This window comes from Chinchilla lanigera, unplaced genomic scaffold (assembly GCF_000276665.1).
Source record: "Chinchilla lanigera isolate Chin_1 unplaced genomic scaffold, ChiLan1.0 scaffold00041, whole genome shotgun sequence".
NCBI lineage: Eukaryota > Metazoa > Chordata > Mammalia > Rodentia > Chinchillidae > Chinchilla > Chinchilla lanigera.
In genome coordinates, this window is record NW_004955442.1 from 16,119,926 (window position 1) to 16,129,636 (window position 9,711).

A 9,711-nucleotide genomic window follows, 5' to 3' on the forward strand; every position below is an offset into this window, starting at 1 on the left:
CAGCGCCTGCCTGGCAAGCTCAAGGTGGTGAGTTCGATTCCTGGTACTGGAACAAAACAAAACAAAACAAAACAAACAAACAAAAAATCATTCATTCTAAAACAACAAAAACCTTCTCTCACAGTTCTGGAGTGAGGGCCTTTTTCCTGGTCCTACAAGTCTCTAGTATGACCAGATATCCTCAGTGTCTCAGCCTGGGGCTGCATGCTTCATCTCTGCCTCCCTCCTCGTTCAGCCTCCCTTCTGTGGGTCTGTTTTCTCCATCTCACTTCTTTCATAAAGACGCAGGATCTAGGATGCATCCAGATGACCCAGGATGATCCCACTCCAAGGTCTCTAACTTCATTACATCTTCTAAGACCCCTTATTCAATAAGGTGACATATATACCCAGGTCAAAGTGACATACCCATCAGGATGTGAGCATATCCTGGAGGTAAAGGCTGGGATTCTGATCCCTCCCAACCGCCGTAGCTATTCACTTCCCTAGCTGTTGGGAAACAACTTCATGTGCAGCCTGATGCCTCCTCCCCATCCTGCCTTTCCTTTACCTACCTCCTTCACAGAGACCTGACCCCCATTCAGTCTTGCTCACAAACCCATGTACATGGCCTCCACTGTGACCTCAGCAAAGGGCCTAGGATTGCACAGGTACAATGAGTGTATGGATTTCCTCTGCTGCCACTTCCTTATAGCTGTGTCAAGCCACTACCACAACAACCTGGTAGGTGACCTCTTTGTGTGTCCAGGACTGGCATTTCCCCCTCCCTCTCTGATTGTACCCTAAACTGAACACAGACAGAGGCTCCCTCAGTGTTTAACATCTCCACTGGGACAAGCACAAAGCTGCTCTGAGTCCCCAGGTCATACTTGATTCTGGCTATGGGAGGCCCTGCCCTCATGTGTGGCAGTGGAGTCTTCATCCTTGCATGTCTTCAGTAAGTACCTGAGCCAGGCAAAGAGTTTTACAAGCTCATATGAGAATCTACTCAGCGTCACAGCCCTCACCAGAAAAAGTTAACCTAAAAATATAACCCCAGTAACATGCAGAAATGTTGGGTAAACTATGAAAATGCTACTTCAGATGCTTGTCTGTGTTCATCAGACAGGAAAGAAAAATCTTCAGCAGGCAAAAAAGGAAGGGACACAAACATGGGCAGAGAACCTGGTGTCTACATCTGAGTCTGCCTTGGGGGGCAGTGAAAATAAAAACGGGGGTCAAGGGCTGAGAGTGGGGTCCTTAGAGGCTGAGTTTCAATAGGACATCCTGAAAGGTCCCCTCCACTTGGCCACTGGCGTGTGGGTGGAGAGAAAGGGGGTCCCTGGGAAACTCTCAGGGACCTGGGCCTCACACAGATCAGGACTCACCTGTAGGGCTAGAAATCATCCAGCTGGGACATCCATAGAAAAATTGGTCCTGGGCCAGTGGAACAGTGCGGCCATGGCAGATGTGATGTCACAGCTCCTCAGAGGGATGCCCAAAAGCCCAGGCCACCAGAGTTCTTCTGTTGGAGCCAAACACACCATGGAAGGAATCCACCATGAATGAAAGCCAGCTGGGCTATGAGTCCCAGATTTTAAGTGGGTACCACACCAAACAAAAAGACTGGGAAAAGAATGTATTGAAGATTAGGAAAAAACACGAAAGAAATCAGAACCCTAAGGGAAGAAATAAGATGCCATGGGGGACGGAGTTAAAGAGATATTTGGATATAGCTGGTAAGAGAATTAGTGAATTAGAAGATAAAGCTGTGAAATATCACCTCAATGCCCACAGAGCAGTTGAGAAATGGAAGATAAGAAAGAGCTTAGGATACTTGAGGATGGAGACACCTGGTAAAAATGTCCACAATAGGGGGCATCAAACCACATCCAGATGAGAGGTGAGCAGCCTTTACTGGTACAGCCCTGCCCGGCTGTTCACCCTCAATCCAAAGGTACTTTCACACAGAGACCCTCAGGTTCACAGAGTCTACTATGTTTCCTATGTGGCCCTTTCCAAGAAAACTTAGTAAGCTCTACTCTAGAAGCTCCAGAAGGAAGAGAAGGCGGGAGTAGAGGGAATATGTAGTGTTACAAATGAAATTTTTCCATAATTGATGAATAATATAAATCCTCAGACACAAGAAATAAACAGGTTAAATATGAGTTGATTCACAGTCAAGCTCAGCAAAGAGACCTACAGAACCCAAATGGAGACAGGGATCTCAATGCCATGTGGGAAGGAAAGTCTGAGGGTTCCACGTAATGGCAGGTATACACTCAGTGGACTCTTTTGCAGCAAGGAGAGGCCAGGAGGCAGAACACTGGAAGGTTTACTGGAAGTGGTTGCCTACCCAGAACCTATGCTTAGCAACAGACCCCACACATCCTGGGTAGCATCAGACAATTTAAGATGTCTCCATCCCAACTCCTGCTACAAGAAGTACTTCAGTGAGAAGGAAGATGCACATGGCATTTACAGAGAAAGTAATAAACACACTCTCCAAAGGCATCAAAGAAGACCTAAAGACATGAGGAACTGTGATATTCATTCCTGAGAAGATGTGACATTGCGGGATGGCACCTCTCCCCAAATTAACTTATACATTCAATGCAATTTCCATCAACTCCAAACAGGTTTTTCTTGGATTGTGACAAAGTGACACTAAAGTTTATCTGGATAAGTAAAGAACCAAGAGTAGCCTGGACAATTGTGAGAAAGAATAACGAGATCCCCCAGCCAGATTTCCAGGCTCAAAGTCAAGCTGAAGTGACAGAAATACCAGGAGTTAGAAAGCAGAGTCAGGCTGGAGTGACTTGAGAAACATCCCATGTGAGGCCTGAGAGGTCAGGGGAGGGAAGTGAGTTGCAGCACGTGCCTGAGTAGGTGACAATGAGCCTGGGTAAGAGCCGGCCCCTTACCCAGAAGACACGTGTCCGAAGAATCAGTGACCCACCTGTTACACACACCACTACTAAAAATTAGATGTGTAAACTTACAATTAGTTGGAGGGGTAGAACCCCAGTTTTGTGGATAACTCCTGTAGCAGGTGGGAAAAAGGTAAGCCATAGGTCACAACATAGTTAGAGGGCAGGATGGGAAGAGCGGAGGCTCATACCCAACCCTGCCCTCAAATCACTGTCACTGCAGTGGCCACTAGAGTTGGGCCAAAGTCAAGGACAGTGACCAGGAGGCTCATTTAGCCACGTGAGACTTAGAATCAAGAGCATGATATATTTTATTTTATTGCTATCTGCAGGTTGTTGGCTAGGTGTGGTTTATCTCAGTAGCACTGATAAGCACTGTGATCATCAGCACATGCCTGCATTGCTGGGTGACTGACACCCCTGGGCAGTGAAACTAGCGCCTCAGAAGATGTGGCAGAGGAAGGGATTTGTGTCAATCTACAGCACCTGTAGCCACAGGGCACATGTTAACAATGTTAAATGGGGAGGGGAGGGCAGGGAAGGGCCATTTTCCCTGCTTCTTGGGGTGTGCAAAGCATCTCATAATTTCCATCCAGCTTTAAACAGAAATAGGTGTAGATCTTAGGTCCCCTCCTGTGGCCCCTCATACACCTGAGGGAAAGTTTCAGTGACTTCCAAAGGGACCAGGAAAATGGGAACATGATGGGGGGTGGTCAATCATTCTATGGGAGCAAAACCAGTGTCCTCTTTTGTTTCCATGGGCAGACTCCTTAGGAATGGCAGGTCTGAGAGAATAGGTCCCCAGAACACGGGTTGCATTTTGAGGGCTGCAGAACCCCTCAGACACTTTACTTTCCACACACTTCCCCTCCCTTCCTTGACACTGTCCCTCCCCCAGTCCCTCTCCACCCAGACCATTCTTCCTTCCCTGCCCTCTGGGCCCCTCCCCTGCCCACCCCACCCTGGAGTGCTCTGGTTGGGGAAGGAGGGGCAGACCGACAGCCGCAAAGCCACCTGGAATTGATCAGGCTGTAATTGGGGCTTGGAAGAGGTTTAATATTTAACTGGATTAAATATTTAAACAGGACAAGCTGACAGGGAGCCCAGTGACAGCGGCAGGTGATGGCAGGACAGTCTGAGGCTGCAGAATCCCCTCTCAGAGGATATAGTCTGCCTTCCAGGCACACCGCAGGTGCAGAGCAGGGCCTCCTCTTGGGGAGGCTTGGTCCTGACTCAGCCCAGCAGAGGGGTTCCCTTGTCTCTGGAGCTGCTGGGAGGGCCAGCTGCCAGCACTGTGCACTACCCACTGGCCAGCTCCTGACTTGGAGCCCAGCACTGACTTGAAGCCCAAGTGGAAGCCAAGTGGGAGGGTGTGGGTGTCATTCTGGGGTCCGTTATCATTCCTCGGGCCATCAAGACAGTGGGCTGTGCCCTTCTCAAGAAAAAGGTGCCCACAGGCCTGTTTCCCTTCCTCTGTCATTCCTCCTTCCAAACCAGGAAACCTGTTCCTCTGGCCCCTGGGGAGTTGGGCGGCTTCTTCTCTTTGAAGGACCACACATTTGGGCAGGGTGGGGCAGGGCACCCAGGCCCTGCAGCCTCCTGGGCCCATGGTCTCTCTATGACCAATGGTGGCCCCAGCCTGCAGGACTTGGGAACCCCTCCCACCCTCGGCTGGGGCAGCTGTCAGTCCCTGGGTTCTCAGCAAAGCCTCTCCCTTCTGGGATCTCCTCATTCTGTTGTCTAGCCCTGAACTGGCCAGGGAACTGCCCTGGGCCTCTGCAGTCCTTGGTGGACCATATCCCATCCTCCTCTGCGTAGTGACAGGGCCCTGTAACTGTGGGGCCCCGAAGTGTTTGCTGGGGTCAGGTCAATATGGGTGGTAGCTCCCCCCACACAGAGCACCCCACGTGGCTGTCTGTGCTGGGCCTGGGGAATGTCAGCTCAGCGTGGAGGAAGTAAGCATGAAGCAGCCCTACTGACATCTCACAGACTCCAGAACACTGGAGAGACCAAGCCCACACCCTGGGCCAGGCCCACGGCTGCTTTCTGAGGCCACCCTGGGCCTGGGGGGTCCTGTGTTGGGCCCCAGGGTATGAGCAGGACTAGAGGATTAACAGAACAGGGGAGAAACTAAGACAGGAAGCCTGACCCTGGAGTACTCTAGGGCAGGCAGCCCATCTCCTGCCTAGGGGGTCCTGTGAACCTCGTTCTGTCAGGTCTCCTTCAGGTCGCTAGGTGTGAGATAAGATGGATATGTGGGCTGTGTGTCCTGGACAGGTGGCTTCACCCCCTAAGCCTCAATTTCCTCACCTGTAAGAGGGGCTTAATAGTTGTTGCTGTGCAAATATTGGGCATGGAGCCCAGCGAGGACCTCCACCCTGCTGCTTTGGTCATCCTGGCAGTGTTTCCTGAAGAGGGAGGCACAGACAGAGGGAAACTGGACAGAGGCAGAAGGTGCAGAGGCTGGATACTGGGGGTCTTCTGTGACCTGGAAGGCAGCTGTATAACTGGGAGGAGGCCTGACCCAGATTTCTGAAGCTGCTAGTCTCAGGCAGGAAGATAGCTGCTCGCTGTCCTTTGGCTGGCTCTGTATGATGAGGACCATGCCTTTTATGGAAGCCTTGCCCTGGTTCTGGCTCTGGCCCTTGCTGAAGAGGCTGGCCTGAGGGTCTGGCCCTTGGGCTGCCCAAAGACTACAGAGAAGGAGGTATAGGAGGTAACCTGCCTAATGCCATCAGTTCTCTGGGCAGCAATCCAGCAGGCCTGGGCCTGGATCCTATCCAGAGGGGACCCTGGGGCAAGGGTAAGGCAGCTGAGGGGGCTCCAGGCTCACCCAGGAGATCCACTGAAGTTGGTGGGGGAGGCTGAGGCAGGACACTTGGATAAGGCCAGTATGGTGGCAAGCAGGTGCCCGTGGTGCTGGAGCATGACCTCCCCAAAGAAAAGGGCTGGGCTGCTCTGGTTGGCATGTAGGAGACCTCCAGCCAATATGCATGGATAGATGAAGGGCAGATGCAGGGGTGGGCGGGCTGATGCATGGACGGAAAGATGGGTTAGATGGAAGGAGGGAAGGAAGGATGAGTGGAGGATGGATGGGGTGAATGGGTCCTCACCACCCTGGCTGCAGCTCCCACAGGGAACACTGTTGGTGGCGCATTTAGACAACAAGCCAGCAGGACCAACAGATAGTCACAAGCTTCCCCCAAGGAGTCCCACCTAGTGTCTGTGTCCCTCTAGTGGTCAGCCCCACCGCTAGGCTTCAGGGGCCAGAGAGGAGAAGCCTGGGAGCAGTTGCCTATAAGCAGGAGGTATGGTAGGGGTCTCTACTGCCTGTCCAACAGGGCTGCCTCCTGCAAGGCTTGGCATCTCTCACTCTACCTGGTGACAGATACAAGTCTTAGAGGTGAAGGACCCAGGTAACATGGGACCTGTTGTTTGGACTTTCTTGTGTTTTGTGTGAAAGAGTACAAGGCCAGTTTTCTTTGGCTAAGAGGCCAGCCCAAAACACTGATCAAGCCACAGACAAGGTGGGTGTCCACCAGGTGGGTCCCTATTTGAGTTTCCTTGGCAGAACCTGGCCCCCAAGGGCAGGCAGGGCTGGTAGGTGGATGGTGATGCTTGGCTGCCCCCACAGCAGGGCTAAGAGAAGCCATGAGATCATATCAGTATGCCAGCATGGGGTAAGCACTAGAATGTGTTAACCCTGTGGGCCCATACACACAGTGGGCACCTGGGTACCCAGGAGCGGAAGCCCCATCCAGAGCCTCTCTCTACTTCTGCTGAACCTGAAGGACAAGCCTGCTATTAATCTGGTGGTTTCTGCATCAGCAGTGTTCCCCCACCCTCAGGCCAGGCTCTTAATGAACTGTTTGATCTCATGGCACTCTTTGATCAGACTGAGGAAACAAATCTCAGAATTAAGCAGGTGGCTCAGATACAGTACATCTGTTCTGCACAGCCCCTGACCAGCCACGTGTGGGCAAAGAAGGTGGTCCAGGCAGACAAGGGGATCTACTCTTGTGGGTGCCCAGGCTGGGGGCTGGGGGTGGGGTACAATGCCAAGTTTTAATCTCTTGTGACAAGAAGGAGCAAATAGAGAGCTGAGGGCTGATACTTTTCTCAGAGCCATTCCTGGCCCTGTGGGGTGCACTTCATGGATGTGGAGGCTGTGGCATCTGTAGTGTTAGATCCTTCAAGGCTTAGATGTAGGTGCCAGACCCCAATCAAGGGACCCCCAGCCCCTGAATCCACCCTGCCAGGAGTGAGCTATAACAGAATGGGTTTGGACTCCCCATACTCAAATCTCAGACACCATAAGATAACCTCAAAACCTGCCAACTGGTCCAGAGTGGGGACTGGAGTCAGGCCCCTGAAGAGCACAAGGGGTAGGAAGGCTGTGGAGGCCCATCCTCTCACCTTGGCCCCACCAGCCTCCAGCTCCACCTGGGGAAGCCTTGGCCCTGTCTTTGGCAGGAAGGATGACCCACAACCCTGGGGCTAGGGCTATGGCTGGTGTCTCCATCCATAGATGGGATTCCTACAGTGTCTATGATACATGGCCATGGATTTCGTGGACTGAATGAACACAGATATAGTCTCCCCATCTCTAGAAGCCAGAGGTCCCGCACTGAGTCAGGGGCAGGGTTAGGCTCCCCAACAAGTACTAGGGGCTGGGGGAGGGTCCTTCCTGCCTTTGTCAGCTTCTGGAGGCTCCAGGTATCCCTAGACTTGTGGCCACATGAATCCCATCTCTGTCTCTGTCATCACTTGCCATCATCCCCCTGTCTGTGTCCTCTTCTGTCCCTTCCGAGGACACTGTCATTGGATTTAGGGCCCACTCAGATAATCCACATGATGATCCAGGATGATCCTAGCCTAAGATCCTTAACTTAATTACATCTGCAAAGACCCCTTTCCCAACAAGGTCACATTCTCAGGCCCTAGGGGTCAGAATGTGTATGTGTCTGTCTTGGGGCCACCCTTCAGCCTCCCCTCTGCCTCCCATCAGAGACAACATCCCAGAATGTGGAGTCTCCAGCAGCGCCAGAGACCTCCTGGTTTCAGACTTGGAATTGCTGACTAACAGATGATTACAGCGGGCAATGGACATGAAGTTCTCTGACCACCCAGTCACTGCAATGGAGTGAGAGGAGAGATGTTACATGACCTCTAGAAAGACCAGGACATCTTTTTCCTTGACTGGCCTATCTTATCATTTCTGAAATGTCATTTAATTAACTTTTGAGTGACGCTGTTTGTTTTGTTGTTGTTGTTGTTTATTTGCTTGTTTGCTTTTTTGGTACTGGGAATTGAACTCACGACCTTGTACTTGCCGGGCAGGCACTTTTGCCACCGAGCTACATCCCCAGCCCAAGTGACGCTCTTTGATCTTTAGCAAATCTGTCTCACAGCACACATAAACTGGTGACCACAGAGGGACATGTGTATTCAACACAACCTTCCTTTGCTCATGCTGGCAAACTAACTTGCTGGTGGTTTCTTCTGGAAAGAATGTTCTTCCTCATTCTGGCCATCAAGCAAACTCTTAATCAGTCTTCAAAGCCCCATAAAATCTGTGCCCTTAAGGTCTAGCTTTTCACAGCATGCAGTTATTTCTCTACAGAGATGAAGGGACTAGGGGAAAATATCAGGCAGAAAGTGACCTCTGTTCCTGAGTTGAGGCTAAGTGAAGTGATAGACACCAGGTGCCTCAGAGGGAGGGACTGGCTGGGTGATTTATTTGACTTGCTATTGTTCTGGAGGTGTTAGGGGCCAGGTGGGGGTTCTACCTGATGGTTAGGCTACTATTCACAGGGGTCCTGGGCTGAGCTCAAGCCAGGTACTTGGGGCAGCCAATACAGCGCACCCTAGACAAAGGAGGCTTAGTAGCTGTGTCATATGCCCAGGAGCTGTAGAGATGCCAGCCTAGCATCTATGTCTGACTGCACCTCTTCCATGAGGCCCTGCTGTGTCCATCTTCATATTCATGACTGTTCTGTGAACAGAGTTGGAATGGCCTGGCTGGGGAGGCCTCCACAGAAATGTCCATGGTGACCAGCTCATGGGCAGCTGTGGTGAGGCCCTCTTGACACCATCCCGGAGCAGCAGTCTGGCTAGAATGAGATTAGCCCAGGAGCTTGTACCCAGAATCCATGCTGGGCCAAGGAGAACTGGGCAGGGGGCTGGAGGAGGCAGGCAGAGGCCCACAACACACAGCCTCTTGCCCCAGGCCCAGGGAATCCTGCCAGGTGGGTGAAGGCTCCCATGTCAGCCTGATGATCTGGTGTTGCTGAGACGGTTATACTTCCGGAGGCGCCTGAGTGCAGTGGCCCAGCAGGAGGGTCACTGAGTGGGAAGGTGTAGCTCCACCGAGTCCTCTGCAAGGCAGCACGGCCCAGAGAGGCTCCCATATACCCAAGGGGTCCTCAACCTAGCTGTACCTCACATTCACCTACAGGCTTTCAAACATCTCATACCCAGGCAATACCCCATACCAGGCCCTCTCAATGTCAGTGTCTTTAAGGCTGAGGGGGTTGGGAGTATAGTTCAGTGACAGAGCACTTGCCTAGCATGCACAAAGCTCTGGGTTCCATCCCCAGAAACACACACCAAAAAAAGAAAGTTTAAGGCTCAGAGTATCACACAAGGGGAGAAAATGAGAACAGCATCCTGCTCTTGGGGAGAAGCACACACATCAGATATTCCTCAGTTATCACAACCCAAGCAGTTTGGAGTAACACAGGATGGATTCCCTGAGCTCTGCCCATCCTCAGTGATGCTGGGGTAGAGGACCAAAACCCAA

The 9,711-nt window shown here is 51.8% G+C and overlaps 1 long non-coding RNA gene across 1 annotated transcript; it reads left to right on the forward strand.

The window, feature by feature from the left end:
* The first annotated feature begins 672 nt into the window (after positions 1 to 672).
* Positions 673 to 8,147, forward strand: LOC106149301. The gene is made up of 2 exons (XR_001235375.1): positions 673 to 723; positions 7,918 to 8,147. It is a non-coding gene; the product is annotated as an uncharacterized LOC106149301 (long non-coding RNA).
* The last annotated feature ends 1,564 nt before the right edge of the window (positions 8,148 to 9,711 follow it).